The 14,383-nt window shown below is 34.8% G+C and overlaps 1 protein-coding gene across 4 annotated transcripts in view; it reads left to right on the forward strand.

The window, feature by feature from the left end:
• brat (tripartite motif-containing protein brain tumor) overlaps window positions 1-14,383 on the forward strand; it is a 213,840-nt gene that overhangs the window by 79,209 nt on the left and 120,248 nt on the right. The window lies entirely within an intron of this gene.

Consider the following 14,383-nt stretch of genomic DNA (forward strand, 5'->3'; position numbering starts at 1 on the left):
ATCTGCTTTCAAAATTGAATAACATCATCAAGATAATCGTGTCTTGTTAGGTTTTAAAATTTTGTACGATATTTATATAATAAGTTTCTAGAGGACTGTTCGAATATTTTCCCAAGCTACTGTGTATACAATAGTACGACGACCGTAACTGTGTCAAACGAAAAACCCGGAAAATATTTTGAGCGGATTACCTTGTAAACCGTTATTTCTTTTCTGCGCACTTTGATATCCTGTGGCGTTCTCGTTAAGTGTTTGTTGATTTGTTTCCATTAAAGCGAGAGAGAAGCAAAGATTAGGAATATTCGAGAATAACCTTGCTACGGTAGGATCATCGAGACAAATCGTAATTTACGTTATTTACTATTCGGCAGAAAAAATTCTGTTTATTATTTTTTCCGTTATCTTATGTGCCAATTACGAAATCACATGTATTTCAAACATTTCACGTATTTTTAGTTACGACATAAATACTTGGAAAGATCGTAGCACTCTGAATTCTTTCGTTATTGCAAATGGTACCTCCTACTGAATCTAAGAAATATAATTTGATAAAACTGAGTGGTTCAAGAATGGCCGAAATTATTCATTTATTTTTCGTAGAATCTGACGGAAAACTAATAACGATTAATGTACACTAGTATCAAGTATTCTGTGAATCTTGAGAAAGTTGAAACATCACGAATTTAGATATTAAAAATAGCGAAGATTCTGGTATTTCTAAAATAAGAAACAAGTAATTGCAAATCGGAGCAAATTGGTAGAGATAGAAAATATCGATTGTTTTGGAATATTCTTTATGACAATGTAGCTGGTAATTTAAGAACTCTGTTCGTGTGTAACGTTATCGTTTCATTTATGAAATCGCTTTCACCATATTACCTCCATATAGAATTACGATCATTGTTTTGTAAAACGATCTGCTATTGTCGAATGTCACGTTCGTGTACGAGACAAAATAAAACTCTCGTCGTTTCTATGTCATTTTGAAAATTGACCACGTCGCAAAGTTATGCATACTAGTGGATACGTTATCACGTAGCAAGCGGAGCTTAATTAGACGTTGCAGCGATTGAAAAATACGCGATGTTTATCGTGTGCTGGTGACAGGGGATAATTACTCAAAAGTATAATCATGAATTATATACTTTGACGCGATAATGCGAAATTTCGGTAATCTTGTGATCCGATCGATTTAATCGTTCAAAACCTTGTTAAGAAAATTGATTTTAAATCAATCAGTAAATTATTACTCTCTCTTTATAATGGATTACTTTGTGTACAAAAGTATATTACAATGTTTGATACGTACGAAATTACGTAAATTTAGCGATACATGCATCGATACATATAACGCTCGTTACGCTATTTTACATGCTCCTATTTGTTAAGTATTGTTTTACATCGATGGTATAACGTAACAAAATTATATCATTAATGTATAACATATGTGGATTGATCATTAAATTCATTTATAATTAAACACTATGATGTTTGATATTCAGCAATTACATCTATATAAACGGAAAATGACTATCGTTACTTCGACGTGCAAGATACAAATACGAAACCAAAACGAACATTCATTATTCCTTCCGTGCTTAAATTATGCTGTTAATAGATTTTCTCATTTTCAAAAAGTACAATATGTTTACGATATTCTTACTTATTATCTGCCCTGTAACGAGTCGTTTAGATTTCTACGTTTGTTCTCGGGTAAAAATCATTATTTATAATTCTTGAATTTTCGTACGCTGATTCGTTACTTTTTTTTTTATTCTTCTGATTGATATTTACGTGTGAATATCTGAAAACGATGTAATTTTTAACAACTGTTCTCCCCTTTAAGTATAACAATATTGACGGCGATTAAAAAGTATTAAATGAATTGCAGTTGGCGCGATTACCTTCGTAGTACGTACGCAATTGGATTCCATTAAAAACGCGGAAAGCAGCAATAAATGTTCTTAGAGTTAAAGAGGTTTTCGTGAAACTCTGGTTTTATACTTATGCCCTCGAGTGTCTCGCTCGAATCGATGATTCATTCGCGAATGAAATAACGCACGTTCGCCGACGGAGGCCGCCTGTATTTATTTCTTTCGTTTTCGACACAACGAGGTTTCTGTCAGTGAACGACTGAACAGCGCTTACTGTTGAGAAATATTAGATGCAGCTATAATATTAGGATGAATCAAAACCGAACGGCGGCAAAAACAAACACCTCGAACAAAGCCAATTTGTTCATAATGAGAATATTATTTAAATTCTAATATCTCTGTTATCGTTTTTGTTCCGTAAATTTCATTCGCTCTGCTCGTGTGATAAACCGTAACTGCTTCATTTTGTTTAAAAAGCTGCCACGATAAAAGGTGCTCATTAACGACGTTAATATATTTTGTCGCGTGAATTTTGTGGACCAAAAAATTCCAACGATATAAATGATTTGGATAACATTACCAGAAAGAAAGTTTGCGAATAGAATATGGTCTGCCCACCAACGGTTGCTCGGGGGTAGAAATGACCGTTAAACGTGAGAAAAATCCGCTTTTCCCATTTTCTACCTGGTTGAACGATAACCCCGAGGAATTTCTCCACCTGAAAGATGTTTTGTAGCAACGAAGGGCCTTGACGGCAAAGTAAAAATGCTTTGTTTAATGACAGTTTCTTGAGATTATGCCATCCGAAATATATTTTTACAGTTGATGTTCGTCTTGATGGAGGGATGGATTTTTCTATATGTCAAGGTTACGAGACGTAACGGAATTTATTTTGCGAAAATTAAATATTTCTTACGTATAGTATGTTTCGATCTATCGCTACTAGCACGTCGAATCTTATAAACTGTGAACAATTTAAACGAAATAATTTATTGCTACAAATAGGTAAAACGTATATTGTACGATGCTGGAATATGGGAAAACGGTAATGGAAGTCGATCGTTTGCATCTGTAAATGATCGTGATTCTTGTAAAATGGAAGGGAATTCTTGATAAGCCCGTCGAGCCTATAGAATCGTTTCATTCATAACACGGGGATATACGCTACATAACATTGCAATGAGTCATTTTTACGTGATTCCGCGTAAATATACTCTATACGAGATAACTGTATGTCACGTCGCGTTCAACGTACATATGTACTGTTATAATTTATCCTCATAGATAATCATAAGTCATGGCACGATGCAAAGAACAAATTAGAATCTAATTAATAATCAATTTTTACGATATTCGTTTTTAATTAACATTACATTTATACGCTTATTAATATCGGAGTAACATATAACGTTATATAAGAGTAATAAAGGCAAGTGAGTTTTCTAAATTTTTCTTAGATTAGCTTGTTGCCCATACGGGACTGGATCTTTTTGGGATACAGATAGTTTTGGAACACAAATGAAATTCATTTTTATTTCAGTTCTTCCAATAAGCTTTGTAAAATTTAAAACTATATTCCGTAATAAAATTTAAATTGAATATAAATATAATCTCTGATCGATCGAATCTTCGTTATATCGTCGTATTAATTCAATCGGTTGTAAACGCATACTACATATAATATAGTATATAGAGTTCGGGATCGATAAGTACCTACTGTATTGTTTTTCTCAACGTGTCGTTGCGATTAATGTATTGTCGCTAATGTGTTACGTAAGCGCGTTTAATCAGTTTCCATTTCATTAGAGATTCGTTGAACTAACCGAGGAAATGTTTAATCCATCAATGAATGTGCTACAACCGGAATATCGGTATTTCGTTTTTAAAGAATTACTCTTGCGGGTAATTTTCTCTCTTGGTTTGTTCGCTCGTTTACAACTAAGTTTTACCCACGGGAAATCGTATATCGTTGTATAGAGTCTTCTGAAAGTGATCGTTCAATTGCTTTGAACTTTGAAGATTGCTAAACTTGTATATAAATAAATTTAATAAGTAAGTCCATATCGAAAGAAGCAAATAATCCTCTAAGCTGGAAAGGATTCTGGTAAATGACGAAGCTAATCGATCAATTTAATATCGTCGTGAAGAAGTTTTATTCCATGCTAAAGACAGTGGCTACAAAGAGTTTTGTGCATACTCTTATCTTCCTATGAAACGTTCCTTTTTATCAGCTTTATTATTTTCATAATATTAATATAATATTTGTATCGTTATATTGATATTTATATATGGAAAAGATACTTTCATATGGAGATATAGATGTAAATACAATGTACATATAGATGTAGATACAAATAGACATAAATATATAATGTGCCATAACGCGACAAAATACCAATATAGGGTAGTAAAAAAGATTCAATGTAACAATATGATGTAGTGTAAAAGACTGGGGATAAATGTAACAACCTCCTCGTAATAGGCTATGGACCTAAAGCATAAATAAATTAATATTATTATTATCGTTATTATTTAAATCGTCATAAATTAGTATTTGTATATTATGTTCATATTAATAATAACAGAGAAAGAATACTAGCAGAGAAGGTGAAATTTAATGTACGTGGCCTTAAGGTGTACAAATACTTTTTACAGCCACTGTACATATTCGATACTCATCATAGTATTTGTATATTATGTTCGTACTAATAATAGCAGAGAAAGTGAAACTTAATATACGTGGCTTTAAGTAATTATTATATAAATGCTATGATAAATACAAAGGTGTACAAATACTTTTTATAGCCACTGTACATATTCGATACTCATCAACCGGCCAAGACCATTTTTCACGATAAAAAGCACTCTCGTCTGTTATTGAACAATCAATTTCACGTTGTGAACATTTAACGTAAAGTCTTATCAACTCGTAAATTTTATTTTTCGATACGCTCTAGAAATTCATAGTACACGTAAGGTGTCTGAATTATCACGCACAGTTCGTTTGTCAGGAAGTGTTTAATATGTATTGGTGAATACGAAATAGGTATGTAATTGCGAATAATTAGCGCATCCATTATATACGCTTGTCTCTAATCATCGATTGTCTTATTTTAGCACAAGATTGAATCGTTAAGATATTATATAACGTACACGGAATCGGTATCTGTACTAACATTGACGCGAAACGTATCTCTGCGAATAGTACGAAATAATTTCGCAGGTCGTAAGTGCCATGACTTCTACGATAGTTATACACTTGTCATTCAAATTGAAAATTTGGAATCGCAAAACTGGATGAAATGTCCAAAACGGTGTAGTATATTATATTCGATGGTTGAAACAAGTCTGTGCTTAGATACCACTTACTCGTTTGTGTTTATAAAAATATGAATTTGCATAAAGGCCTGCTTGCAGTTAGGGTAAAATACCGGAGGACTAAATCATAGAAAACAGGAGACAATTTATAACAATCATCGATAATATTCTATAGATATATAGATTAATAAATTTGTAATATTGACGCGTAACGTTATTGAATTTTTCTAATTAGATATTTATAAAAGTACAACACCGAAACATGCCGGTTTCGGTAAAAAGACGCAGGAAATACAGTCGTATTTTAAATCTTGGAAATTTTCCTTTCTGTTCACAGCTTTTTGACAATTCGAAGAAATCTCTTGCGTAACGATCTTTTCAGTTTCTTCTAGACCTTTACCTTCAGAAAGTGAGTTGCATTCCTGAATGACGCGTGAAATATTTGGGCCCGAGTTTCCAGGCCTCCTCTGTTACGAGACAAACCGGTTTTCCCCAGAGCCGAACGATCATTTTCCCAAAGCGTACAACGTACGTTAGAAATGTATGATTTGAAAGCAACGCAGCTTCCTCGTAGCACGTATTTTCTTCTTGTACAGTCGAAGATTTATAAACATTTATTTGTATCGTTTTTTACCATCTTCTTGCTATCGTTGAAAGCCTTAGCGCAGCAGTTCATCTTCTCGAAGTCACGTAATATTTTCGAGATTACAAGGAAAATTTTCGAAATATCGAAATCACCAAGGTCATAACGATAAAAGTATGCAGGAACATATCTTTTAATAAAACTGATAGATCACAGATTTACGTAAGAACAAAGAAAGGATACCTTAATTGAAAAGAGCTATTGTTTTCGTGAAAACTGTAACCGAAAAGCTTCTTTTTAAAAATCAGGGACGGAATGAAATTTATTATTTAGTTTACTCATAGTTTATTACTTTGTTTAATCATAGTTTTGAACAGCAATTTCTTTCGCTATTTTCTCTGTTTCTACAAAACAGTTACAAAATGAAGTAATCTACTGAAATATTTATTTCGTAAATTTTTTTTTCTATGCCTCTAATTCCTTAAATAGTGCTGTTAAAAAATATAATTTCATCTCTTATATTTTACCCTAAAAGTCTGTTAAAAAGTATGATCCTTTAGAACTTTCACTGATGGAATATAAAATTACAAGATAAATTTTACTACAGAGTTAAAGTGTCGACGCACAAAGTTCATTTAAAATAGAAAAGAAAAGATCCAGAGAAGTTAAAAGCTGAATAAAGAACTTGTAAAATGTAAGATGCTGTAAATATTTATAAAAGTTTTACTCGACTCTTGATAAAACTGGAATGCTTAATTCCAGAGGTGCATCGGTTGAGACCCACTGCTTTAACGTGTTGGATAAATAATGTAAAACATCGGAAATACTTCAACTGTGCTAATTAGTTTCCGGTTTTCGACGATTAAAGGACGAAACAGAAAGTGTAATTAAAAGTTGAAGTTATATTCGCGCTCCGGTAAACGATCTTACGTGTAATGTAAGCCTTCAAAGAAGTGAAATCAAAGTTCCGGATTTATGTAAGTGGCTGAAATTTATTATCGACCATGGCAGAGCAGGCAGCGTGTAGTTACAGCCAAAGTAAAAATTATTCGTACGGTAATTGATCTCAACAAAATTACGATGGAACATCGTTTGTTGATACAATTTGAAAAAATAAAAAACATATTCTTACAAGTCTAGAGAATAATTTTCCTAAGAAAGATGTGACATCTACGTTACTTTATGAAAATATTAGCAAATATCCAAAAGATGACAAAAATCTAACGAGATTTATCTAATATCTAGGAGAGAGTCACTTTTCAAATTAATTATTTCGATATTTCAACTATCTTAATGCCCAGTGGAGTTTCCTTTTGATTTTATTATCACTCGAAGCCGTCGTCTCGTTGAATTTATCAGATCGATGAATACTTTAATGAAATATTTTTCCACTCTTCGAAAAGAACTCTTTTCAAATCATTCTTCGATGAAATATTCCGGCTCCGTAATTTTCGTTCCAGGTCGTCTCGTGTATTTTCAACAACGTTTATATCCGCAGATCGTACATGTTTAGGTGTTTCAGAACATTATACACGTTCCACGCTCGCGTATTAGTGACATCGTGCTTTGGATAATCATCTTGCGTCAGGATGAAATAATTATCTTTTAAGCCCAGTTTCTTTGTACTTTGAAGCAGACTATTTTCGAAAATATCTATGTGCAATGTACAGTTTATGTTACGAAGCTGTCGTAAAGTGTTTCTCCGGAATGACTGAAAACTTTTCTTTGCATTTACGATTGAAAAAACAAACGAACCTAATCAATGTGAGAATAAAAGTTATTAGGTCGTGAATACGCGGTATGTCATCGAACATCCGTAACAATCTTGACGTCGAACGACCAAAATTTCAAGGAGAGAAACACGCAAAAGGCAATGATACTTATTTCAAGAATGAGAAAATTGTACAACATGCATATAATAGGTCTAAACGTTATTTATACTTACAATTGACCGAGACTTGATTGAAAATACCGATGACATACGCGTGTCGTCATCGGCCATGCGGCGAGATACCCGATGATACTGCATGGCATTATGCTATGACATCGGTTACGAATGCATTAATAGAATAAGATTCTGTCTATAATATACAGTTCAATATATTCGAATATAAACGATATTTCTCTTTCTATTTCTATGTTCCAAGCGTAAAAATCGTTTTGTCCTCTCGCTGTATGTACGCGTTTGTCGTATTTTATTGGCTGCACATTTTACAAGCTTAATCAGAGTGCTTACTCCTTAATGGCAAAGTTACGCAGTCGGATACAAATGCACGACCTATCGAATCTCAGGATTTCAATGTGTCGTTGCACGAATTTTAGGAAACGGTTTTTACGCACGTTGACCGAAACAAAAATTCGGAGTAAGAGAAACCGGCACGGTTTCGCATAACACGGTTTCGCAGGATAGATACGCTCACCATGGCGTATCTAATTAACGAGATTACCTCGCACGGAACCCGTTTCTGTACCGATCGATCCTTATTTAGGAGCGACACGGTGTGGACGGGCCTTAGGCAGCGAAAGTAAACGGTTGTCACTGCACTGCTGCTACACTGTACTGTTGCACTACACTGCTGCACCGGTGAACAGTTGCCTCGGCTTATCTGCTCGCTCACAGAGACGAAAGTGTCTCGCTATCGTGCTCGAAAGCTCGCGTATAGACTTCTACCGGCGAGCTGTTGTTGTATCTTACGTAACCTCGTACAGACAGTAAGAAAGCCAATTACGTTTCGTTGTACTCGTGCGAGATCATTGGGCTAGCGTGCGTATTAGCGCGGGTTATATTAATCGCGATTCGATCCCACTAGACTGTGGGAAAGTTACCACGGTTACGTGCTCTAACTACTTACATATCTCTGACGTTGATCGCGTCTACTTGGAGGCGCATTCTCGCTGAAGCCTCTTGGCTTTCAATTCGTTCGTTTATTTCTCCAACATTATATACATACGAGCCACTTGGAACCAGACATCCAAAGTAACGGTTATTTTGAACACTTTACGTAAAAAAGTCATCGAGTAGACATTTTTACTCGAACGGAAGTTGTCGGTTTATCGATAAGTGAGGAGATTTTTCAAAAAATGAAACCATTGGAAAGTATTAATTTGTAATTGTTCTGATTTCCGAATTAATAATAATCGTCGATCATGCAAATTTAGTCTTAGCCCCAGTAACTATTGATATAAATAATTGGAAGTTTTGTTTATCAGTAACCTCGGTTTTGTTGGTAATCGGTGACTCGAATTTTATTTCGATTACAGGTAGTCATTTGTGACGAAAAAATTGTTTCGTTTCGTTCGACCAGCGTCGATTGTTACTAATCATTACGTGTTACTAATAATTAATATTCATCGACAACGTAAAAAAAACTTGTCCGTTCGAGTAGATTAATTATTACGAGGAGTTGTAGCTTTTTCATCTCATTTATCTTGTGTTGTTTTGCCGTACTACCAATTACGTATGTAAATATTTTCATAAAAGATGTGATAAAAAAATTAATATCGGGTTTTAATATAAATTCGTCTTGTTTTTGCATTTGTCGCAAGAATACGTAATACGACGTGTAGAGAAACAGCGTGAATTTATGTTACAATCTAAACTTAAAATTCAAATTTGACGAACTTGAATTAGCAAACATTACAAATTTGTTACTTTCTTGTAATTTTTAATAGTTTTGGAATGGATTTCAATTGTTACAAATCTGTAGATATATATTTTAACAGAAAATTTAGAAAAACATAAAAAATTGAAAAAAGACTCGAAACTTACGCTTATTACATTTAAAAAGTAAGTAGTTTTGGAAGTGTGACAGATTCGCAACTCGATGACAATTTGCTTACCGTAATTATTTTTTACGCTTTCCCTGATCGTCGGTTCCTATCATCGGAATAGAAGTTCTCTGCTCCCGTGAGAGTGAAATGCCAAAGTGAAAGGGTATCTCTTCCCATGCGTGTTGTTACCTCATAACTCGTTCTGTCGCTCGTAACGTGACTTCGAACCGAAGCAAGGTTGTTCCCACATCGAATCACGTATAATATTCTTATAATATTTGAATTCATTTGCGTCTTTTACATTGCCAAACGAAATGCTTTAATGCTTTAATAAAATTTACTATAACGTATCGCATTTCCGTAAAATTGCAGTTGAATGATCGATTCCTTCGGTTTTCCATAAGAAACAAATACAATTGACGTTGTAAAATATGTAGAAGTATACGAGTATTCTATGCATTTCTGCACTTTCATTGATAATTAGGATTGATTTATAATTTTGAATTATTCCGTTGTAAGTGTTTAGTAATTGTTAAAAATGATAATGACGTATAATGAATAAACATAACGAAATACCCGAAACCTTTTTATTTATAACGTATGTATATGTATTGCAACAACATAACAATATATACGTGTACGTTCTAAATAACAATAGATTTTTGGTCGTCATTATTATTTTAACAAATGAACGAATATTCAGCGCGGAGTAATTCACAACTGTGAATTAATCTTATTGATCGATCGATCTTATTAATAGATCTCCATTTATTTACGGGAAAGTTTGAAAAAACCAGAACGCGCGTAATACGCAATGGAATATAAAATATTGCAAATATAATACTTCTCGTAATATTTAATGCATGGAATAAATATCTGCTCGAGTTTAATTTTTTGAGTCGCGTCCGTAAAAATACGAGTTGGCGTAAAATTCTGCGATCCGACTGTTAAATTTACGCGAGCGGTAAATCTGGCGCAGAAATATGAAAAATCGCACGTATCACCTATCCGTACGTAACTCTTTTCCGTTGTCCTAGATAAGTACGTGTAGAGTCTACCTGCGTGTAAAGTCTACTTTTTACTTGCCATTTAGAACTGTTGCGATCATTTTACTTTTACCAGTCGTGCAAAAGTATTACGTGCGAAAGCGTCGCGGTACGTCATATGCGACGATGCGATTCGAACTTCCGCGTAACTACTGCACCATAAACCGACTAGCTCGTCGATTTCCGCGTGTTGCAACTGTTACTCGGAAGAACTGTGTCTCTACGGTCGTACGTTCGTTTAAAAGTCGTGCGTAGCCTTAGATTTGCGAATACAGCGTATCGATAATACATTCCATACGGGTGGATCGATATTCTGTGGAACTTTTGTTTGTGAAACAGCATTTGCTCCGTTATATAAGTCGACTACTTATGTGTGTTATCAACAACGAGTATTATAATGGCTTACAACGATTAGGTACAGCCTGGCCAATATATAGCTGACTGATTTTCATTGTCAGTAACATTTAGGGTGCCCCCAGGCAATCAATAATATTATCGATACTCCAAGGTCCTCGATGGAAATCTATAGCGTGAGAACAGCCTCGGAGAAAACTAAAAGCAACAGTCTTTTTAATACGAGTTATTTATTAACAGAGGAAAGTAGCCAAGTACGAAGCACCCACTATGGTGCCCAACTATGGAATATCGACGTTAGATGTTATATTTTTATAGAAAACGAACAAAAAATAGTTTTATTCCTATCTTATTCTTCTGTGGTAATAAAATCAGATTTTAGAAGAATTACGTAAAAACATAACTATTTACGCTTATTTGGTCGCAAATCCAAGTACCGAACTTTGCTACAGCACATTTGTGACTACTCGAAAGTGGTTTGCCGCTTTGATGTACTCCACTTTCTTCTCTCCAATCCTTTCTATGGCTCGAGCCATCTCTTTTTCTTTATACTGCGGGAGGATATCCTGATATCCGATAAATAAAACTACATATAGGAAAAAAAGTAGTCGAAATATAAAGTATCGGAGAATTCTGCCACTACTCGGTGTCTATATTTGGAATTTTACAAAGTCACAAGTACGATATTCGGCTCGTAAATACTTAGGGGTATCGGAGACAAGTATGTCGGCAACAAGAAAAACCACAAATAATTGTGATAATAATACGAATAAGAGGTACGAGCGTGTAATTTACACACTGTTGAACATTTTCAAACAGCAACAAAGTAATAGGATTCTGCCACGACATTAACGTTCGCTCGGCCGATGAATCACAACGTGAGCGGTACCAAATTGACTAAGTGTCTACAGTCTACAGTCGTTTGTGAGATATTCATCTATCAGATTTCTAGAAACGCCCACTGTTCCATGCTGGGTATACTGTTTCGTGTTTAACTATTTTCTTCTACTCGAAGGTTATGCATGGAATATATTGTGAGAAATATCTCAATTGCATTTTTCATTATGTTCTCACACGTTTTGAAAGATATGTTCGCTGTCGCTTCTCGAGCAGCATTCTTCAGCCGCTCGATTATGTTCGATCTATCGACAGGCATTTTGTTTTTAAAGAAAAGCCTGTAAGAAAAAGTACTATGCGGTTAAATTGGGTCATCCGATTGCCCAGATAATATCGGATCAAATGTTTTAACAATTTTCACTCTCAAACCGTGTAACGCTCCGCGATTATTTTGCCACGCATTCGTAAAACAATTGCCAAAGCGGAACACAAGATAACGCATTGTTCCAGAATGACATGTACTTTTAAGAATAGAATATTTGTTTGACTTCCTTGCGTATCGTTTTGTAGCTTCCGAAGGCGGGCAGAGAAGTGGTTTGTTTTCTTATTTCATAAATAGATGTTGTTAGATGTGATGTATTTATTTATTTCAGCCTGATGGCCAAGAGGTTGGACTTGGTTTCACGTAAAGCAAATATTGTTGGATAAGGAGGTTTCACAGTATTTTTATAACGATAAATATGGCATAAAAGTATGCAATAGCATAATTTGATGATAATAAAGATGTAGATGGAAGAGCATTTATTTGAAACACTTTTGACAACGATACTTATGTGTACGTTAAAAGATACGATACAGGCTTAATATTTCGTAATGCAATTTCATTTCTGCTTGGAAGGGAATGCTGCTTTCGTCATCACGTTCACTGTCCATTGCCTATTCTTTCTGAAATTATTATCTCGAGATAACACTTATCGGAAGACGTTGTAGTAATTGGCAATTAATTAGTAAGGATGGAATTCGACGAATTCGTACCGTTACGTAACGAGAAATTAAAATACACGGCATTCGTTTTATTCGTTTTGGACATTTATCAAGGTACATAATCTTGCTTCTCTGAGAATGCAACGTAAAAGCTTTATTCTATTTGTAGCTTTCTAAATCTCTTATTAATGAACTTGTAATTTAGTTTATTTCGTACAATATAGAATCTTCGATTATATAGATACAAGAACGTGAAAATGAACTCGCATCTTACCGGAATTGTTATACAATGTTGGTATAAGCAAGTAACCGAACGATAATTAGTCGGTAAGAATTAACAATCGATACAGCAATCATCGTGTTATTTGTGATAACGTATACGTTAACTTATCGCTAAGAAACATGGAAAACATCTAGAAATCATTTTGAAACACATACCTCGAACATTTCCGAGATAAAATATCTGGTACGAGCAGTGACAGACAATTTTGTACGTGTCCGACGATTCGAATGCCTTTCCTTCCTTCAAATTTCTACGTCGTACGATCTACGACATTTGTCTTAACTTTCATTTCCTCGTAACGTAATCTCGGAATTCGGCATTAACCACGCGCGTCTTGGTTAAAAAGTGAAAGTAACCATGCTCGGATTAACCGTCTCTCCCTGCTACCTGTCCTTCGTGTCCCGTCTAATTTCACTGTTCACGCGAATGAGATCGGTTCGTACGAAAGCCAGAGGAACGTAATTTTACGGCTAACGGCGACGAGAACTGGGTTAAGGACGGCACACCGAACTCAGACTGTGAGTCGATCGATTAATTACGAACCGGTCCTTTTTAATCGAACAACCTGTATCGGCGAGCTGCCTATAAAAGAATGCCAACTCAGTGTGCGTATTATGCGCGTATTATGCGCGTATTTGCGCAAATATTTATTTACATCTCAGTTCCTGCCGTGTATAGCGGGTATTTAGCATTGTCGAAAGAAAATCAATCAAAACCCAGTTTCTAAAAACGTGTGTTATCTGAAATCAATATTCACATACGTACACAGTCGTGGATAGAAGTAAGTAGACGCTTTTTGAAACGAAACATCTTGAAAAAATTGAATCGAACGATTCGATATTTTCTTAAGCGGTTGGCGTCGCATACGAAATACCTAAGATTTTTTTGTATTAATGCTTTAATTCTTCGCAAATTTTTATATAAAAAAGACAATATTCGTCTATTTGCATTTGTCCAACCAAAGCTTTCGTTTGTCCACCTTACAAAAGAAAAGCAACGACCGAATTCAAAATTTCGCGTTAACGTCCAATGAACTTTTTGTCATCGTCCGCGTTAGTCCAACCTAAATTTTCAAAATGAAGTTGTCGAATCAAAATTTCCAACAATTTGACATATCCTATTTAAAAACCAATGAAAAATTTCACGGGAATGCCGATGGCAGATTTTTTAATTTGATCGAAATTTTATACCGAAGGGCGGTCTACCGACTGACTATCGTCTGATCTTTGTAAGATTTTGCAGTTGGGATAGCAACATTGCAAACCTTCTTAACTCATTTACTCGTGACGTACATGCGTATGTCTTACCGACAAATATGTCAGAGTGTGTACTC

This window comes from Bombus flavifrons, chromosome 4, assembly GCF_040668555.2.
Source record: "Bombus flavifrons isolate JBK064 chromosome 4, iyBomFlav1_principal, whole genome shotgun sequence".
NCBI classification, from domain to species: Eukaryota; Metazoa; Arthropoda; class Insecta; order Hymenoptera; family Apidae; genus Bombus; species Bombus flavifrons.